Here is a 22,439-nt window from a genome sequence, read left to right as displayed (position 1 = left end):
TGATCAAACTGATGTTTTTACCTTCTTTCTCAGAAAAATGAAACAGGGTAGGTTGCTTTCATTTTTCTCTCAGCAAACTGTCACCATGCACTTTCATTGGAACATACAGCTATAGAAACACAGCAATGTGCAGGTTCTCTACCTGTCTCATATTGAAGATGCTCATCACTTCATGATTTTAGTTATATGGGATCTAGCTGATGATACATGCTATAATAGTGTCACAAGAAATAGACTTACATCACATCTTGTAGCATTTATTTGCAAAAATCAGTAGTAAGTGAGATGAGATCCACAGTCAAACTGCATCAGTATATTAAAAAAATGTATCTCTGTTTGCTCACATGATTTTAAAGCCAAACACTTCAGCCACTGGTGTGTTTTTCAGTTTCACACCGTCACTGAATGCCGATTCGAGGTGAGCCGCAGCTGATTGGCTCTGACGGTAAATAAGTGGCATTCTCATGATCCACTTGCACGCCGTCTCCAAGGAAGGTGGGCTCCGCCCCTCTCGACGGTGTGGAAACAACACGCATGGTCCGTGGACAAGCGGGCAGACCTTGGAGAGGAGGCAGGAGTCGGGGACGTGGATGGGCATCACCGGCGTGTGTGAAACATGAAGATTTCAGTGTCAGGACGGGAGCAGCCACATCCGGACGGTGGCGGTGACAGGTACGTGATGAGACCGGGAGGCGCGCGGTGCTGATCACGATAAGGAGAACACATTTTCGATGTTCAATCATGCTTCCGCTTGGTCCTAGCGCCGTCTGCACGCATGACCGCGTCACTCAATCATACAAGTTTATCAGAGATGACGGACGGTGCCGCACTGAGGCGGTCGGTGCGGTCCAGTAGACAGGGCCGACAGGCTGTGTCTCTGCGCATCTGGTGGTGATTCAGTCAGTCAGGCATCAGTGATTTGGTGGTAAAACCTCCCATGTAGAGCGACTGGCGGCGGACATACAGCGGGGTTAGTGTGCATGTGCGCAAATTTCAATTCCCATCCCAGTATGCAAACGCTCATCCTGCACAGCCGCGCTGCAAATGTCGCTTTCCATCAGGATGTTGGTTTAATAAGACACGTAGGAGAACAGGCGCGGTGACCTGTCCGCTGTGAGACCGCGGAGCTGTTTCAATCTCTGTGGTCATTTATACTGTTGGGGAAGGCGAAGCTGCGTACGGCCTCAGTGCGGTAAATTGTTGCATGAAGCAGTCTGATCGCACTGGTTGTTGTACAGCGCTGTTGTTGCTGTATTTACACCCTGCTTTAGGAAACAGATCATGTGCAGGTGACTCGTCTGGAAGGCGATATCTCATTCGTGCAGCCACACCGGTGACCTTATGGTGTCAAGTTTTGTTGCAGCGTCACTGCCATAGGCTGTTGCAGAAAGTGGTGTCTTCCTGTCCTGTTACTGTGGCTGTGATGATCATCCTGTACTGCTAGGTGCACTGGTGACTATACACTGATGGGAATAGGCAGTGCTGCGTCAGATTTCACTTTAAATGTTTTTGTATAACATAACATTGTGATGTATTTAATCATTTAGTGTCTCTTCATCCATTCACTAAAGTGTAAGGCTGACTTAAGGCCTATTTAAGATGTTTTGTTATATGTGTTTGCTGTCAGAAGATATAAATCTCACCAAGGTGCATTTTCTCTCAGTCCAGTATTACCTGACTTGTACATAAACAAGTCAGGTAATCCCCTACATCAATGATGCATTCACCAAAGTGAAGATAATATCTTGATTGTGACAGCATAGATGATTAATAACTCCTGGCAGTGTTTAGTGACAGAGGTTACAATAACGTTGCACCTGCGCTGACATGTAACAGAGCGGTGAATCGTTAAAAAACTGTAGCTGTTGCAACACTTCGAGGCATAATATCCCAGTGGGCTTGAAAGGTGGCTGTGAGAAGGTTGTAGTTTGCTTCCTCACACAGATCATCGGTTTGAATTCATGTTAGTCATGATGGATTCTTACAGATAAGATTGTTCACACAAGTGTCATGAATGCCCTTAAAATCTCTCACTCCTGCAACATATTCCACCTCTCTGTCTGTCCTTGTGCTCCAGTCACATCATCTGGCAGGTTTATAAATGCACTGCTGCTGTCTCCTTCTACGTCTTCCTACTCAAACCCCCTGACCTCTACCGAGTCAAACCATTCTCCCTGATTGACATAGTTCTATCTTTTAAGCTAAAAGATGATGATGATGATGATGATGATGACAATGACTTTCCTGAGAAAATCTTGTCCCTAAATGTGTTGTGCTGTGTTTTGGCATCAGATGAGTCTTCAGACTCGTGGATGACCTAAACTTTAACCTCCATCCTCAAAACTCTTTGCATCTTTTAATGCACCTTTTTTTTGGTTTGAACTAGGGATCGACCAATATGAATTTGTTTGGGCCGATGCCGATACCGATTTTTTTTCATCAGCCTTAGCCGATGACCGATACGGACTGCCGATTTTCTTGAGCTGATATTTGGAGCCGATACTGCTTTTGCTCCCTCAATTTACGTCATAGAAATTATTCAATGATGATAACAAATGTAACGAGCCTTAATTTTTAAAAAAGGAACATTTATTGAAAAAAGGTGAGGTAGAACAGGAACAAGTAAAAAATATTGAACAAATATTAAAAACAGGTGAGGTAGAACAGTGCTCTGTGAAATGCTCCCACACTGGATTGGTTTTCTGCTCGACCATTTCTTGCAGCGTCTCCAGCAACACGGAGCTGCCTGTGGACGCCTGTCTGTAAATAATGCCGGATCGATGAGTGCAGCAGCCCGCATCGGCCGATGCCGATACACGTAAAAAACGCAAAAATCTGCCAATAATATCGGCCGGCCGATGTATCGGTCTATCACTAGTTTGAACGCCCAGTAAGAGTCAGTGTTTGACACTCAAACGATGCTGTACATCTTGAGTGGATTGAAATAGGTTTCAGTTGTTACATTGGACACTAGTTTAGTCAGTGGATGATGCCATGCAAGGCAGGGGTTAACTGGGCAGAGAGAGTAATCAACATGTGGATGGTTAGACAACCTAGAACCTATGCATGACCCGAACAGCAGCTTGAATACTTCGTCTGGAGGAGAACCATGGGAAGAAAACATCCATGCTTGCGGCAGCATCCGGCAGAATGGCTTTGCTGTCAATGACGTGTCCTCGGGGTGGTAACCTGAGCCCACCTGTGTGACATGCCTCTACAGAGACTCCTCACCCTCTCTGACTGCCTGTCTGTGTTTGTGGGGTTGAGTTGTAACTAGTTCTGCTCCCCTCTGGCTTGTGTCCACACACTTTAACTCCCCATCTCAAATGTTAGACCAACATGAGGCAGTGTTACGACTGGCCACACATGAAAGAATGTCCTCACATTCATATGGTGATTTGTTGGCTTTTTGTACAATTCATGACTTTGTTCTTCATGCGTGTACAGCAGCGAACTACCAAACACAGTTGATTTCTTGAAATGCGCATAATTTAACCCTCACAAGTGTTCTTCGTGAATTATTCATTTCCGTCCCACTTGCACATAACTCCTCCATTCCTTTGCAAAGTAAATACTGAAGACAGTCTAGTGTTTTGGTTAGTGCCAAGTGAAGAACATACTGAGCCGAGTGTGATAACACTAACACAGACCATTCATTCTAATATCATCAAGTACCGTGTCACTTACTGTGGTTTTGAACTTTTTTAAATCCAAGGTTTTTATTCTGAGCGTCAGTTTGTACACAATGACTTGCATCCCGGCTGCTGATTAAAAAGAACCAGCAAATAAGAAGAGGAGTTGTGCTGTGGAAATATTAAGTTAGGCCGCAACCACAAAGCTGGAAATCTTTCCCACCAGGAAACTTCTGTCATTCTGCTAAGTGGCTGATTGTAGGAGTACTGAGCTGAGCGAAACCCTCAGCAGCATGCACACACATCTCCATATGTGGTAGGAAAATACCATCTTAAAAGCCATTATTCAGCCCACCAGCTTTTTAATAATGAAATGACCACATCTGTACTGACTACACTTTACTTAACACCACTGACAAAGTTGTTTAAATATTTGAATAAGCTCTGAACTCCAGTGGTGTCTGTGAGGATTTCTGAATTTTTGATTATAAGCCCTGTTCAGTGAAAGGAGATTCAGTGCAGCAGTTTTTTTCATTAAATCAGAGAAACGTGAACCCCACAGGATTTTAGTTTATTAGTTTAGGTGATCGACAGAAATCAACAACAGTTCTGACAACAGACCAGTGGCGGTTCTAGACCAGTTTTCATAGGGGGGCCAGGTTGGGGCCGGCTTTTTTGTTAGGGGGCACACACAACCCGGAAAAAAGGATAAATCCCTCATTCAGACAAAGCAGTGTTTACAATTTCAACAATTTTGATTGGGTAGTAAACTGCTGAGACACTTTATTTCTGCCTTTCCCTTCAGAACAAAATCATTGCAAGAAATCTGTCATTGTATTATTGATGCAGACTCCCTGTCAGGGGGGCCACAGGGGGGTCCAGACTCAGAGTTACGGGGGCACTGGCCCCTGTTGGCCCCCCCCCCTAGAACCGCCCCTGCAACAGACTAATTTATGTTACGGATTAAGTGTCATAGATTTTATGTTACCAGCTTCGCAAATGTGCGGATTTGCTCCTCTTCTGTTTTATATCATTGACAGTGAAGTGATTTGGGGATTTGGACTGTTGGTCAGATAAAGCAGGCAATTTGAAACTGTCATCTTGGCCTGTCAGAAATGATGACATGCATATTCACACATTTTTTTTAATTTTACATGCAAATGATGAGGTGTATCCTCCTTAATTTAAACAGACAGCAATATTTGCAGCCCTAAAAGGTTTTTCATTTGTAATTTGCAGGACAGACGATTCACTTTCCCTCTGTATTACAGTTGAAAAATGACAGCTTAAAAATGCACTCTGTTAAACACTTTTAATTCCGAAGTGGCCTTCTCCCACACAAATCATGTAATGGAGCAGCTACATTGTGTAACAGTGTTGATGTTGCAGCTGTGACTGATCCTCTGTCCAGACTCTCATGTTGAATGCAGTCTGCAAAGGCCGATTGCCAAATTTGTCTTGTGAGAATTATCTGCGCTCTTTCTGCACAGAACAACAGGCTCCTTATATGAGAGCAAGATAGACTTCATGTAGCAGCCATATATAATCCATCCTCTTTTTTTTTTTCTTTTTGCAACATGTATATCAGATAATCACATCAAGCGGTAATTGGATTGTTTTTTCTACATCAGGCAGCTTTGTTCCCTTTCCAGCCCAAGTTGATGAATGAAGGTCAACCATACTTTCCTTCCACCTCTGTTTACATCCATGTTGTATTGAGTTTCAGACAAGAGCTGGGCTGTCCCTTGTTCCTCCTGACAGGACATCTGTCTCCATTAGACGGTACTATTGATGTCCTGCTGTATCGGTCTGTCTTCCACCATCTTTGGACAGTTGAAAAGAGCAATCCCATTGTCCTTCGTAGTCAGCCACATTGTACACGTCTGAGTGTAGAACCCTTTTGTTCTGGACCCTGTGAACTAAGCAGGTGAATCACTGAATATCTGAACCCTAAGTCAGTGTTTCACATGCATAAGAGCCGCAATGATCAGTTGATTAATCGTTGACATTGATTTATCGAAAATTGGTCAACAACTATCATAAAAATTGCTTGATCGCGGAAGTACTTTTCAAGCAAAAAAGTCAAAAATTTGTTTTCAAGCTTGTCTTTCTTATTTATAATTGTAAATAAAGAGTTTGGGGATTTTTAACTGTTGTTTGGACAGAAGAAGCAAAATGAAGATGTCACTTTGGGCTCTGGGAAATTGTGATGAGCATGTTTTTTTTTTTTACACTTTATAGACTAATGGATTAATCATGCAAATACTCACCAGATAAATCAGTATTTAAAATAATCTGTAGTTGCAGCCCTACCTTGCACATTTTTAAAAAATGTATTATCAGTTGTAGAAGATCGTAGTTGCCACATATTCCAGCATCTGACAGAGTGAGGTCATGTATGATGAATTCATGATGTGCTGACAGTCAGCATAATCTGGAAAAGCACCTCGATGGCTTGCCAAGATCTGATCCCTGATGCTTTCCAGAGGACAGCCCCTCTTAGTGCTACGACGCGCTCCAAATAATGTGAGCAAGGGTTGAGTTGTGTTCCACTAACCTTAAAAAAAGCAAAACTCAAAGTCAGAGTTTTTTTTTTCACATTTTAATTTGAAGCTTGTAGCAGAAAACCACTGCAGACACTTTTTTTGTATGGTTCTCAGGTTGACATCCAAGCATAATGAAGACGTGGTGTTGCTCATGAATTAATACAAACCTAAATGAATATTCTCATCAAAGTCAAAATGAATAAGCCCTGTGCTGCGTGCACCTTTTTTAGAAATAAGCAAACAAGTGCTCCCCACAAATTAAGTCGACTTGCCTGCGCCGTTGAGTATTGACTTGATCTTCAAAGCCTCCTTTGAGGTTGTGGTCGACTCTGAAAAGTGATTTCTGAATAGATTCTGTTCCACTTACAGTAGGCTACTATTCCAAAGTGAGAGGCCAGTGTGTGTATATTCAAACCAGCGGATGGTCTTCAGTAGCACTCTGGTACTTCTCTCCACAATGGTCACGGGGTTTGGAAAGACATGACAGTTGAACATTAAAAGGCCTCATCAAAGCTCCGTTCCTCCTCCTATTTCTGAGCTGTGAGCAGGAGCGTATGACCGGCTGTCAGAAATACACATGGTGATGATCATCAGCTTCACGTGGCCAATAGAGCCGTGTGGTTTTGGATGAATAATAGATACTAAGTGCACTAAACTGCTCAGTCTGTGAGTCACTTTAGGGAGGCTGGATTTGGGCTAACTTTACCACTATGTCATTCATAAACAAGAACTTCTCAGGGCCCTTTTTTGTTTGCTGGAGGTTGACTCTGGCGTGGGATGTGTTTTTGAAGTGGCATATGATGATGATTGGTTATCCCGGGTGTGCATTTTAACATCTCAGTGAGTATTTATGTGATGATATGCAGGTCAAAACAAGTCTAGACTTCAAGGCTAAAGTTTGGCTACATTGAGTTAAAAAGTGAGAAGTTTGTAAGTCGTTGAGGTTACATAAAATAAATAACTAATTTTACATTAAATTACAATCTAAGTACAAGACAGGTCCTTATTACATGTTGAAATATACAAATCAGAACTGAAAGTAAAATAGCTGACTGACAGAAAATAAAAAGCAGAAAAAAATGCGGGAAAATGCCCAAACATTTGCAGGATTCAGCCTCTAAAATGTGAGGAACTGCTGCTTTTTTCAGTGTATTATACCCTAATTAGAATATCTTCTGGTTTTTGGCATGTTGCTCAGACAAAGGAAGCGTTTACAGGCGTAAATGTTCCCAAAAATTGTGAAGGATATTTTGCACAATTTTCTGACGTCTGAACTAAGAATAGGAAATACGAAACAACCGATTAATTGACAAGAGTGTTTATTGCAGCCTTAATTGAAACGCTGTTGAAACAAATTAATGTGATAATCCTCTCATCCTCCCACACTGAGTCTGGTATTATTCTTTGAAGTCTTTTGGCCTGGAAATCCGTGCTTACCTGGGGGTAGAATTACGGTCAGTGTGCTTTTTGGCTCAGTATAGAGTTGACCCTACGCAGCCGCTTGTTAAGTGCAGACTATTGCCTTTCAATATGCACCAAGCATCTTTTAATAACTGGTATTGGAGAGCTACCTATGCTGTATAGGTTCAGTCCCAACCAATCAATCCCAGCTTTTCCTCCGCATTCTAAATTATTTCCCTCTCTATACCGGTGTCTTTGATGTCGACTCTGGAGAGGCAACTCACTGCTGGAGACCACTGGATCCTCCGCTAATGATCTCTACCCGGGCTAGGGTTGCTGCTTTCATGTCTTGCATAACAGTTGCATTTTTTTCTGATAGATTTCACTCGTACATGGTGTTCTTTTTTGGTACAATGGATCATCTGTTTTCTCAGAGGGACACCGGGTGCACGTGCGTTGTTTTGATTGAGGGGACCACTAAGAAAATAAACACTTGAACCCTTGTGCGGATGGATGTTCTGCAACAGCCTTCTACCGAACCGAATGCTGCACACAGTTGACTACTTGTTTAATAGTAAAATTAGCTTCAGCGTGATGTATGCATGCTGTGTATTTATAGACCAGTAGCTTTGTATACGCTTCTGAGAGTAAAGTTAGAGTCAACAGACGCATGCTGTCGAATCTACATCTTGATGCATAGTTGTGGGTAATACTCATCCCTTGTATGTTAATTGAGAATTGAATTGGTGTGAGACAAGGAAGCGTTTTGGCTTTGGTAGTTCAGAGTTGTTACTGTTGCTGACAGAGTGCGACGCAACCACTGGTGGCTATCTGTTTCATAACATTTTCATATTGTGGTGCAGTTTGTGGAACACCAGGCGTTACATTTACATATTCGTCCTAGTCATGCAACTACACTGTATTATAATTTTACTGCTCTGCAGAGCAACATAGGCCTACCTGCCTACCTCCTGTATTGAAACTAGCATTTTATGTCTCTATGTATGTTCTTCAAAGTAATAAATTTCAGAAGTGACAGTGTAACAGCTACATCATGATGAATGTTGTGTCGTCATGTCGTCCATTCACAATTGCTGTAATAAAGCAGTGCATAGTCAATTATTAACTGACCTTTATTTAAAGCTATGCTGGGGAGCAGTGCTGTGATTTAGCATGTTGGGCGTAACATATTGGGCTCCAGCGCCTTGAGAAAATGTTAAGCCCTGTAGACTTTTTTTTCCCACATCTTGTGATGTTAACGGCCTCGCTGCAGAACCAAGAAGTATGAACTTATCCAACAGATATATGCAGTAACTTTATTTGCACATTAAGAGCAAATAACCAGAAATTAATTGAAATAGATAAACAAATGTTTGTCATCACATATTCAGCCTCTTTGCAGTGATATTCAGGATTAAGTGTTAGTGTGTTGTGTGTTAGTGTTGATCTCCTTTTTTTTTTTTAACCATTTCCTGTTAAAGACAAAGCACAGCTGATTACTCATCTAATACCGTCCTGCTGTGAGGCATGATGGGAGCATCAGCTGTTTTACTGGTATGAGCTCGGACACATGCAAAAATAAAGTGGGAAGGAGTGAACCAAGACATATCGGAAAAAACTGTGGTTCAGAGTTCTGACTAATTTAAGCCAACATAAAAAAATCTTGACTTTCAAAAAAAAAAGCCTGAAGTTATGCAACTATATATCCCAGTAAGTTATTTACAGAAATATCTAAAACATCATTTTTTTCTATGATCTTGCAAAAGAAAACTGATCTTATGCAAACTCTCTTCTGCAATCCAGCATTTCTTTTAGCAACAGCATTTTAGATAAAACCAGATCGTTGTAGCATTTGTGATGAATCACATTTAACTTATTGCATATCCTGCTGAATGGATTTGTCATTCTACTGCCTTCAGCTGTTTTTTTTTTTTTTCTTCCGTTCACTACGGCTGAAGGTGATTGGCAGTGATTGCAGTTGGTTGTGACACCTGGACAGCATCAGCAGTCTGAAGTGTTGCTGTGGATCTGTAACCATAGCCTCACCTGCCAAATTGCACCAGCAGTATTGAAAGCCTGTCAATGTATTGGATGTCCAATTCAATCAGCTCCTAAATTGAGTGCGGATAGCGCTGGGTTTAATAGCCCTGTCCCAGTAATGAGAAAGCAGAGTATTTTGTTTAGCTAAACTCCATGCAAGCAATCTACATTTCCTAAATGCCTGTGGTGAGAGCAGACGTGGATTCAGCATTAGCCCACATTTCACTGATAGGCACATTTATTGCTCTGCTGCCAGATCCAGGATTTTATGGCAGAGGAGACAAGCAGATAAGATGGTCTCATCTCATGCTCATAAACTTGTATTTATTTAACTTGAAAAAAAATCATGTGGATAAGAGAGAAGTCCCTTTTAGGTTGATATTTTGTTATTATTATCAAAACACACCCTCTGGGAAGAGCATATGTTTTTTCTAAACTTTTAATTGGATTGTCAGTCTAAATAATAATCTCGAACATCATGTTTTATCATGTGCTTCCAAGTCTTTTGTTTTCATTGGATCAGGTCCCGACAAACTGTTCCACTAATTGAAAAGAAGAAATTGGCTCACGGTGAGCTTTGTGTGTGTGGAAAAAGAAAAATCTCCTATCCTGACAGAATATCAAGGAAAATCGGGCTCAGAGGGTTGATAAGAACACAGGTTATTATGTCTGGTTGCCTCTGCAGACCAGACATTCCTGTCTTCGCTATGAAACCCCGGTGGTTTAGTTTAATATCAGGGTCACAACCTTGGCAGGACATCAAGATGCACTGAGAGGAAGCCTGTCTGACCACACCACTGCTGAGTGCCTTTTTATTTTGGTCATAGTCATTGCAAAGTCTAGACATGGCAATTCACCCCCCCCAATTTCTGGACTCCTCTCAGACAGACTGAGCTCAGCGCTCTCTCTGCCTGCCTCTCCTTTGCATGGTTGTCGGGGTGTCTGCTCCCTCGACTAGCTCAGGGCATGTTTCACTTTCAGTGTGCATGCAAAGCTGCTGCTGGAGCACATGATGCAGGCTGCAGCTGAGTAGACGTCGGCTGTGCCCTCTCTCCTCCGTCCTCCCCTTTCCCTCTCCCCTGCTCCCTCTGCTGCTTCCATCATCTCAAAATGATTCCGGCTCCACTGTCGACGATGACGATAGCCACACGACATCACTGGCGCTATGACAACAGCAAGTCCAGCCTCTCTCTCATTCACAGATCCCATTTTGGGCTGTCGCTGAATGTTCCAAATTATGCACCACAACACATTAAGACTGCGACCTTTCAGCCTCGGAGGCGAAGAGGACATTTGTTTCATTTTGCGGCGTCCTGTTATCACATTTTTTTCTTGTTAACCTCAGAGAAAAGAGATTAAAGCAAGATTTTTCTTCTGTCTTGGCCAAAAGGGAGTTAGAAGCCGCTACTGATCCAGACAGAGAAATGTAGGTCTGTATCTGACAGTTGTTGATCCTATCAGTTTTTGCACAATTAAGAGGCTGCAACATTTATTTTAAACATGCTTCTCATAGGGGAGTGGAGGGGCAATTAGAGAGGAGACGAGGGAGGGAACACACATTCCTGCTTGCAGTAGGTTTGTAGTTTAGGGGGGTGGAATTGTAGAAGGAGGGAGGGAGCAAGAGGAGAGGGAGGGAGTGAAGAGTGTGAAAGAGTCAGCAGCAGAAGGAGGAGGGGGGGTTTACACACAGTCACTCCCCCTCCCTCCCTCAGTTCTTCAACTCATCCTTGCATTTAGGAGTCAGTCTGCTGTGGACTTGCAGCAGGAGTATCAATAATCCCCTCATGTTAAGCTTTAAATTCCCCCCTCAGTGATGATCTGTGGGATTTCTCTTGGCTGCAGCGGGGAGACAAAGTGACACTTCCTGGTTGTACACAGTAAGGTAAGTCATTGCATTTGCTGCTGTGTATTTTGTTTGCCTCTTCTTTTTCTTTTTTTTTTTGCAACACTGTGTATTTGGCTGTGTTAGTAGATACAGGAGACAAATGGCTGGCCAGCCTCAAACCTCCCACTTTCCAGAAGAGGTGCTAAATAACACCACCAATGACACACTGAGCCAATGTGTGGCCTGTTAGCATAGGTTCCAGTACATTTCATAGTGTAGTTAAATTTGTCAGATGTAACTAAAGCTCTCGTGAATCATGTTGTGCCTTGAGGGTTTGTACTTTCAGGATTTATCTATTCTGGATGCAGTATTCTCATTAGTTTCCATTAGTGCTTCCATTTCAACACTTTCCTCCTATAATTTTATATGTGTATGTGTGTTTGTGTGTGTCTTGTAACCATACCCTGGGGGTCTTCACAGCCTGTGTTTAGGGTGGGGTTTCCACCTCATGTTTGTACCTGTAGCACTCCTGTGTAAGGCACAACTTTACCTACAACTGCAGGCAGCGGGCCATTGTATTGCTCCCCATTCACTGCCAGATGCAAACAATACAGCTTGTGTCTGTGTCGTTGTAATGACAAAGCAGTGGCGGCTGTGGTGGTGGCGGCGGTTTTGTGATGCTGAGAAAGGGAGATGATGAATTGCAAATGCGAGAGATGGTCAAAGTCAAGGAGAATTCCCAGATCGCACCCTGGAGGGGGGTGGAGGACTATGATGTGTGAGTTCATTTAAAATCGGGGCTTTGTGTTTTGAAAGCCCCGTTGTGTGACTCCTGCGGTGGGGAGAGGGGCGAGAAATGGTCATCTGGTGTCATAGTTATGGAAATGTATTGACCGTTCGAGGCTTAGCAGGACAGGAGGTCAGGCTGCGGCTTTCAGGCTTGTAAATCTTGACAATGCTCCCGTTATGACTGTAGAAAATCAAGCTTAAAAACACACAAACTCTGAGTTCTTTTTTAAAGCTTTATATAAAAATCAAATGCAATGGTTTGACTGTTTCCTCAGTCTACCTAGCCTCAGTCGGAAAACAGTATTCTCCTAAGAAAGACATAAATCTAAGCACTGATTGGTTTGCATGGTCTTGTGTCGTAAGCTTTACTTAATTGGAAGGCACAGTGTACTGGCTGGTAAATCTACAATATAACCTTTGTTCTACTGCGGAGTTCATCTGAGATCAGGTGGTCCAGATACTTAGCTTTTGCTAAGTTAGACTTCATAGCAGAATTTGGCATGATGTCACATGCAGCCCCACGATGAGGTTTTTCTAGTCACAGTTTGTTGCCCCGCAACTCAACCAAATGCACTTCACTGCAGTTTGTTTTGACTTTTGGTCACATGTGTTTTCACCCTTAGCATCTTCTACATAACCCTCTTGCTGCAGTTATTCTACATGGTGGAGCGCTATAGAAACACAATACTGTGATATATGAGTGGAACTGTTATTTCTACCGCCCAGGATATTGTAGCTTTTTAAAACGGGATCATTTGTGTTTGCTCCGTGCAAAAGCCAGTGGTACTCGGTGCGCTTAATGCTCTGTATTTGCTTTACAAATTACATATACATACCCAAGTTCTAAGTAAAGGTTTGCTTTAGGCGCCTTCGAGTTTGTTTGCATTCGAGTGCACATTAGTCCAGTCCCAACATGTGGAGCTGCGTGAGCTTCAGTTCCTGACAGTTATACTAAGATTTTTATCACTGGTCACCTGATGGATCTGGTCTGCCATTTAATTTACCGTCACAAGCTGTGCTTAATGTAAGTCTAAACCATATATTTGGAATGTGTGTGTGTGTGTGTGTGTGTGTGTTATTTGACAGGAAATTCTTCAAAACATTTTCAAAGAAGGGAGCATGAACAGCTGATGTGTATTTCACAGGTATTTTCCTTACTTTAAAAGAAGAGAGTGCCAGGAAATGTGGAGAAATAGGGACAGACATGTATTATGATAAACCATGTGAAAAGGGGAATGTGTTGCAGATTGCTGAGCTGCCCTTGACTTGCAAGTTTGACTAAGCTCTGGAGGTATGGGGAAATGTAACTTCAACTGCAGTAAAATTATCTCTCTCATCTACACAGTCGTTGGTCTATGAAAGCAAACTGTACATCATTAATAAGTTATCATATGGGATATTTTTTCTGACTGGCCATAACATTTTGTTTTAATTTTTATCTTTCGTTTAATCAGGCTGTCTCATTGAGATTAAGATCTCTCTTCAGAGAGAGACCTGAGAACACGAAGGATTCACAAGAACTCTGACAGTAAACAGAAACACAACAAGGACTGAGGTGAAATAAAACTACGTTAACTTTGCAAAACTTAAGAAAGAACCACTCCCTATAATATCTTTCTTTATTGTATGTAGATGTTTGGCCAAAAACATAATGATAATAGAGTATGTCTGTATGGTTCATACTTCAGTGATATGTTTTGCAGCTGAAATTGTTACATTTAACTTAATTGAATGGTCCAGCACCACATTAGTAGGGAGTGCCTCTTCTAAATACAAGCACCATCCTGCTTAAACGCCTCTGCTTGTGACTTACTGTTTACTACTCTGGTTTCAAATTCTAGTAAATGAATGAAGATATTGGTCTCCAGCAGAAATGTGACTTTTTCTAAGTGACATTTTACCACAGGATATTAAAGGAGGCCTGTACTGGGAACTGTGATCAGGACTGCTTGGAGGAAGTGGACACATTTTCTTCCCAGTTTTGTGTAGCCATGTGTATCAGGATCCACCTCAGCTCTGCCTCAGTGCACATTGCGACATAGTAGGGAGCTGAGAGCTCCAGGGGTGTTTATGGTTGAGGATGTGTTCATGGATGACTTCTCCACAGGCTCTGTCCATAGATATGATTTAAGATAAAATCTACTCAGTGCAGGTAAACGTGGGAAATGCAACTGATGAAACAAAAGAAGTCCATAGAGTGTTGTTTTTCGAGAGTTTTTGTTTTTTGTTCAAAAGATATTACTTTTAGGATGAGTTTAAAACACACAGAGGGAGTCTCATCTCATCATCTAGTCTACCAGGATTATTTATACTCCCCTTTCTTCAGTGTCGGTTTGCAACCTAAAAGGTTCCCTGGTCATTAATATTGGAATCAAAAAGACAAAAATGGGCCTTGACATGAGCCCAAATGGGATTTTGAGTGGAGTTTGGGTTGTGTGCCTGCACTTGTGACGCTATACAAAAGGAACACACTCAAACTGAAGCCATGCTTGGCATTCCCACTCACTGACCTGAAAGCAAATCATCGCCTCTGTGGAAGAAAATCTTGAGTGATCCAGATTTAGAAAACACATTTCCAATGCAGGATTGCTTCTCCTCTGTGTCCTTGGCATTGTGTTTATTCTTCTGCCAGCAGAGGGACATTCATGCAGAGACAAGTCAGTTGCCATACGGAGATTGGTAGGTGAATGGCTCACCCAGCAGTGGACTGGCTTCTGGTCCGAAGACATCAACAGCTATTCATTGGTGTTTTGTGGTGTTTTTGGCTTATTGAATGTGAGCAGAACAGCCGATTAGATTTGAACTTATGTAATGCATTGATCACAAAGCCAGCTGGGCTCATCGGAAGTGTGCTGACCAAGACTGGTCAGTTCACTCATATTAAAAATAGAGAATCACTATGACATCCAGCGACTGTCATTTCTCACATTGTGGAGACATATCGACAAACTTTTTACCTTAAATCTAACATTGGTAAAAGTGAAATGAGCTATTGAAACATCAACCTGCAATTTAGGATGAATGAGCTGCATAAACTTTGACATAACATCATGAAAAAAAAAAATTGTGTGTAAGCTAGTATTTGATGTAGGGGATTTCCATCAGAGAAAATAAATATTTTGATTGGTTCAATACATGAGAGGAAAGGTTTTTTTTAATTCTCCTGATACAGTTTAAAGTTAATTAGTTAGTTTAAAGATGAAGTTTCTGTACTGCAAAATATTGGCCCAAAGTTTCAACTGCCTATATTTTTACATGGTTGCAGTGCCAGTTTTTCCCAGAGGGCGTCCTTAAAGTTGCATCTACTTTACTTTTACAAGCGTTTTTCTACTCTGAGTCGATCCTACCTCACCATTGAGCTGAAAACGGTGAGAAAGTCAGTCAAGATGAGGCAGTTGTAGCAGAAGATTCATTACCAGTTTTTTATTGTGTATCACTCTGAATTGTTTTCACAAATATCTTATTTCAGCTTACAGCTGTTTCTTATATAAATCATTATGCCCCTCTGCTCAGAAGATAATATTCCCTGGTGCCTGCATCAATATGCCATTGCGACAGAAATGCTGTGTTTTGGTAACCAGCGTGTCCCAGCACTGATACTGTTGATCACAAATCTATAATCGTAAAACTGTCAAGCACATTTGCTCCTTCTGTGGGGAAAATTGTTGGGTGTGTTTGGAGTCGGGCTGCAGGAGCGAATAGTAAAAGCCTGGAATGTGAAGCATGTAAAAGAAGACTAGTGTTGATGCACTGTGTAGCCAGGGGAGACCTTTTCACTGACAGTGACAGTAACGGGCTATGAGAAGGTCAACTCATGAAAGTCTCTGGTGATTGTGGTTGTGATATTTTGTCACAGGGACTGCAGCCTTTTTCATTACATGAGGCATTTTCTATGTACGTCCTCCCAGATGAATACTTCCATCACAAACTGTTAAGTACTGATCTTGAAGTTTTGTGTAATACTGCTGTCACAATCACAGTGGGAACATTTGAGAACATTTCCCATCATTGCGAGTTAAGTTTGAATGACGTTCAAAGGATTTCCTTTCAGCAATTTTGCTCGTATCAAATTCAGTTTGAATTATTGTGGAGTGTTTTTTTTTTCAGACATCATTTACAGATCTAAAAGCAACTTCTACCAGAAGGAGAGAAAAATGGATCACTGATGCTCTTGACACAGTGTCTTGTGTAATAAACACATGGGCTATGATTCAGAGAAGGGAAACTTAAGTAAGATGACAGAAGAAATGAGAGGTTAATTCACTGTGGTTGTTTAGTTAACTTTAATTATTCCACAAAATGACTTTGTTCTGCAAAATCCAAATCATCAAGGGTGACACATTAATCTTTCTGGCAGACTAATGGGGATGGATTTGTGACTAAACCTGAAAGTCTCAAACAGTGTTTTGAGTTGTCCTTTTTAATCTGAGCAAGTAATACTTGGTGGAGCATTCCCCTTTTGATGGAGTAGTCTAATTTAGAAAAAAAACAAGTACAGACTCATTTTAAATGCTCTTATACTTCTAAGTAGCAGACAGATCACAGTTGTAACAGAAATCCCCTCACTCTTGATACCTGATTTAAAAACACAGATCCCTTCCCCCATTGAAGCGTTAAAGCGTTATCAGAGGAATCACTACAACCACAACCTCGATCCACCCCCCTTTGTCTTAGCAGTGGTCTGTGGCCCGCGTACAGTATAGCTCCAATTAACAGCTGTTTAAGGACTTCAAAGGCTGTCCATGAGGAGCTAAAGAGCAGTTAGCAGGATGTGGTCGGATAACACCTCGGCTGTGACCCTCTGGACAAGCAACTTGCTTGATGATAAGGATGAAAGAACTCTGGCTCAGTATTCAGTATCTTTGCAATGTCATTTTGTGTCAGTGTGGGAAAGGAAAAAGATGGAAACGGCTGTCTTGCAGCATTTCATTTAACTGCATCAGTTTTATAGAGTGAGCCTTTACATCTGGGTCTTTTATAGAATGATACGTTATCTTATCGCTAATTTCACACATCTACTGGCACAGCCAGTTTATAATTACTAGGATCCTAGAATAAAAGGAAAAATATTAAGTTAGTTATCATTTTGCCAGTCAGTGTAGGCAAAAATATGATGAAATATGTGTAGTTTTTAACCTAAAGCTCATTAAATACATTTTCCAGTGGCCATAGAAACTAATAGAGCATCCTTAAACCTATAAAGTGGACAAAAGAGTTGTTGACCCAATGAAAACCTGCAGCATCTGCTGAACACACACCCCATAGAGCTTAAACACCCGCAGAAGCAGTGACCTCTGCAAACAGTGGTGCCCTAGAGAAAACACTGGCAGGGACAAAGGTGCCACCAGGCTAAACAACACCAGCTGCTGTTCAGCAACAGGCTCCAAAATCAGTGCATGCAGATTTATTGCAAAGTATTGAACTCACTAAAATTTAAAATTGCACTTTTGTGGGATTTCATATGCATCTTTCGCAGTTGCAGTCACATAGACCCATATTAAGTAAACCCTCTTGAACATGCAAAAAGTTGTTTTTAACTAACGTAATTGTAGCCACAATATAGCAAAAAACCGTGAGAGCAAATGGAGCAAATTTCTCTACACCAGACTCCTGACTCTGTATCCCTGTCATAGCCGACTACCTCAAATAAATACCCATGTCAGTCTCGACTAATGTAAACTGGGGTACTAACTCACTAAACTCTTCCACCACATTAGCTGTCACAGAAATAGATGTCCTGGTTAGCTCCGTGTGCAACACGTAAGACAAAAGGATCAGTTTGCGTCACAATTTGGCTCCTGACTCAAAATTCAAAAGCATGCCTACAGCATCTACATTACCTTCACCAGCGGTTCCTGCTGTCTTGACAGGTCTCTCACCAGCTGTACTGTCAGCAGCCATTATTCTGCTTGATATGTGCTGGCATTCTCCTGCGTTAACAATGTCCCTCAACATACGACCACCTGAGCCTCTCAAGACGGGGTCACACGGGCTACTCACAGCAGCAGCATTGGCCACCATAAAAAAAACAACAACAAAAAAACATGAAATCCATTCTGCAGCTAATGGAAGTGTCTGTCTTTGTTGTTGCTGCTCAAATACGTTGTGTAATGTTACATCACCTGCTTCTATGTCAGTGTAATTGTTAAAGCCAGCTGAAAATGGCCAGCGTTAGCACTGGCAGTAGACTTGCTTGAATCAATATTACTTTACCTGTTCAGTTTGTCCAGTTGTTGTAGTTTCTACAGATAAATAGTGAGTAAAGCTGCATAAATCTTGGCAAGATGAGACAAATGCTGGCTAGCCCGTCACTTCATGGTTCATACTTGGCACAAAGCTATTCCAAGACCAGTTTGTGGCTTTCATTATCACTGAAAGCCCCCTTTTTTCTGTCTGTCTGCGATCAGAGTTTCTAGGGCTACAGATCCAAGTTAGAATAATACTCTTTGGTGACATGATGTTGGCCTATAGTTTCTCAGCTGAGCTATTAAATGAAGCCCGGAGGAAGTAGTTATTTTGTTCAATATGACAAATACGTACTACTCTGGTGCGGATGTTTCTCACTGATGTGAGACATTAGAAAGAGGATGCCAGCTTTTGTTGATGCTAAATTTCCCTCTGGCCAAATAGAATCTTAAATACAGTTGAGCAGAATATGAGTCATGAGAACAGGAGGTTGCTGCGTGGTACTTCCATTCCACAGAAGCATACGACTTCATATCAGCGGGAATATGTGAGCTGTCTTGAGAGCAGTCTTTCAGCGGTAAACCCCCTCCACACAACTACCTGTGTTATTATCTCTAGAGGCGGGAGTGTTCAGATTACAGGGTTTTGTGTTGGAGCTTGTAACTAGTCAGCTCAGTGCATTCTTGCCTTTCAGCAGTGCAGTTGAATGTAAATGGCAGGAATGTGTTTGGAAGAGTCAGAGCGACACATAGAATCAAAGTCAGATCGCGCCTAAATGCGTGTTGGGATCATCTGTCGCAGTATTTCGGCTGGTCATGCAGCCAGGTCATTTGTTATCTTCTGATCTGTCTGGTGTATCGCTGTATTGTGTTTCTGTTTCTACATGGAGCTCATGAATATAGGAATGTGTGACCAGGTGTTTCACACTGTCATAAGGCCCCTGTCATGATTTTAAAGTCCATATGTCATGTTCTGGCCGTGGGTCAAGAATTCTCATCGTTTTTCTCAAAAGATGCAAGCAACTTGACATTTTTGTCCTTGGGGATCTAAAGGAGACAAAGAACAGGTGGGGGTTAAGACAGTATTTTCCTGTTCCTGTTCAAACAGGCTGGAGTATTTGTCAAATATAAGCAAGGCTTTTAAGTGCTCTTGAATAACAAAAGGACCTTAAATCTACTTGTCACATATTTCCGAGATGACAAATTCCCACAGCACATGGAATGGAAATATGATCACGACTTTCCTAACACAGTTTCACACACCATCAACACTGTTGTGAAATGGAGTGGCTTTGGCATTAATCAGACGTTTATGATCCAATACTGTCATGCAGATATTTAAATATAGATAGTACAACCCAGATTCCCAAAAAGTTACGACATTCTGTAAATTGTAAAAACACCCAGAACGCAATCATTTTCTAATTAGCTGCGTTTACCCACAACAGCTTTACGACGTGTTCCCGTGCCCATGTGGCAATATCCTTTACAGTCGTGTTTAACAAAGTACTGAACTTCACCCCATCCTTGCTTGTGAATGACTGAGCCTTTAAAGGATGCCCCTTTAATACCCAATCATGATACTCGTACCTGTTATCAATGAACCTGTTTACCTGTGAAATGTCCCAAACAGGGTTTTTTTTTGGAGCATTTCCCAGTTTTGTTGCCCCTGTTGCATCCTGTTTGAACATGCTGCTGGCATCAAATTATCATAATTACAAAAATCAATTAAGTTGATGACGTAAAACATTTAAATATATTTTGTTTGTACTGTTTCTAATTGCCTAAATACCATAAAGGATTGGCAAACGATCAGATTCTGTTGTATTTATGTTTTACACATCGTCCAACCTTTTTTGGAAATTGATTTTGCTCTTTGTGACTTTCTTACAATAAATCCAAATTAACTTGATACCTGCTCCTGTTTGTAACTTTATGAGAACAAAAGAAAAATTAGTCTGGCTAATATAATTTGATAAGCCTACAGTTGATGGGCTTAAACAAATCTGCAGAATCTCAGATAAAAAAAAGTGTCACTTTGAGAAGTATGGTGAAAGAAGAGAAAACATAACACAAATATTTTAAGCCATTTAGTATTTTATATTGTAACACACACAGGATGGGGACAACAAAATTGTCCTGACAGGAGAACTGGATTTTATGAATTGGAAGCACATCAGCTGCTCTTTTAGAAGCAGCTTGATGCTTTTCATATGCTGACTGTTTACAACTTCCCAAAGCGGTGTTAGTTGTGGTGAATTTCTGTGCTGTTCCCCGAAGCCTTTGTGTTGCTAATCTTGAGTCACAATAAAACTATTCTTCTTTGTGATCTGTGGGTGGCTGGAATCTCCTATGGTTATGTATTTCATTAAAACCTTGTAAGAGATGAATCTTCCGGGACTTCTGCTGTCCTGTGCTCGTAGGCAGCCTGCTGATAATGACCCGTTTACTTCGGGTCTTCACTCCGTCACATTGCTAAATTACAAGCAACATTTTCACATCTAATTGTTGATTTCCATTTATATATTTAGTTGTCTATGAATGACCCTTGTGGGGATACAAGATGGAGACAGAAGCATTAACTTGTGTGTTTGCGGGTATTTCTAGAAGAGCCCGCTGGCTGTTCCTGGGGATTTGGTGCTCTACAACATCTCATCCAACTCTGGCATTTCTTCCTCATGTATTAATAAAGAGCTGATGATGGATTTTGTGCACCAGCAGCTTTGCAGCTTTAGAGAATACAGTATCGGGGAATTGAGGCAATTTTAACCTTGTGTTCAGATATTCTGGTAATCCAATGCAATAAAACGGTACATCCCTAAATTTTTAAATTTGGAACATGCACGCTTATCCATTTTTACATTTTCATGTAAAGAGCGTATCTGAGTCAGCGTCCTATAAATCCGTGTTCTTAAATCTTGAAACCTTTTTTGGTGGAAATCACAATGTTCAGACAGAATCGGTGTTCTTTTATCTCTTCGAAAGAGGCAAATGTAGTGTGCTGATTCATTGTAGATCGTACTGCAAAAATGATTTTACTACAAGGAGAGTTCTCTCTTTTTTGTAAGCTCTAACAATGATGTTGTGGCAGATTGAACAGGGGGCTGTTTGTACTGTTAAGATTTACATCTATCGTCTCCATGAATGTGCTGATTTGACAGTGGTTGAGTCCCCATATTGGACAACAAATTTCATTTCGCTCTCTTGTGAGTTTGAGCAAAATCTGACTTTGTACAGTTTACATTTATATGGTAAATTTATTCTTGTTTTTTTTTTTAAACCCTTGTTTAAATAATGAGAATACATTTACCTTGTAAAATGTCAGCTGTATAGAGTCTTTGAGTCCTGCTAAAAGTATTTTATGGAAAGTTGGGTGTTTTTGTTGAGGATGAGCCTCACAGCCCTTTTAATCTAATCGTGGCTACCCACCAGAAAAAGGGCACAGAATGTACAGTCACACTAATGGGAGGTGTTAGATCACTAATATTGCTGCAGTATGATTCAGCTATTTTCATTTATTAAATATTTAGATGTTTTTGGCATTTCTGATGATCAGCTGTTATATTCGTCCCGAAGAAATTCGGTTGTCACGTGAATTCCAAGGGCATCGCACAGTGGGTTGCTTTAACTGTACTGACTGAGGAAACCACTGCGTCTGCTCTTTAAGCCTCTCATCCCAGCTTGAAACGGCGTAATTAATTTCTGGCCAATTTCACATCATATTAACATTGAAACCACAGAGAACATTAGCAAATCCAGCCCATCAGCATATTAAACCTCTATAAATATCCATAAATACTGACTGTGAGACCTGTCGAAGAGATTGTTGCAGGGCTGTATTTTATTGCGTTTACAGCTTTATGAAGCCCTGTAGGCCTCACAGAGCAGCAATAAGGGTTAAAACACACTGGTTATTTTTTATTTCTCTCCAAGGATGACATCTGCAGAGCCATTAAACTTTCACCGTACACACATGGAAAATAAAGAGTACTGTGTGGAAAAGGGTACAAACAAGCCTAGA

At 41.3% G+C, this 22,439-nt stretch overlaps 1 protein-coding gene across 3 annotated transcripts in view; it reads left to right on the top strand.

Moving 5' to 3' along the window:
* Window positions 1–492: 492 nt before the first annotated feature.
* The window catches only part of tiam1b (TIAM Rac1 associated GEF 1b), a 46,619-nt gene continuing 24,672 nt past the window's right edge, over window positions 493–22,439 (top strand). The window contains exon 1 of one of the 3 annotated variants that reach the window (XM_030397699.1): window positions 493–672. The gene's annotated coding sequence lies outside the window, so the exon portion shown is untranslated. Of the gene's footprint in view, window positions 673–814; window positions 971–11,262; window positions 11,502–22,439 lie in introns of those variants that run through there. The other 2 variants (XM_030397715.1, XM_030397707.1) reach the window with 2 other exon arrangements.

This window comes from Sparus aurata, chromosome 2, assembly GCF_900880675.1.
Source record: "Sparus aurata chromosome 2, fSpaAur1.1, whole genome shotgun sequence".
NCBI classification, from domain to species: Eukaryota; Metazoa; Chordata; class Actinopteri; order Spariformes; family Sparidae; genus Sparus; species Sparus aurata.
The sequence above is the reverse complement of the archived record's forward strand: the minus strand, read 5'-3'. Positions and strand labels throughout refer to the sequence as shown.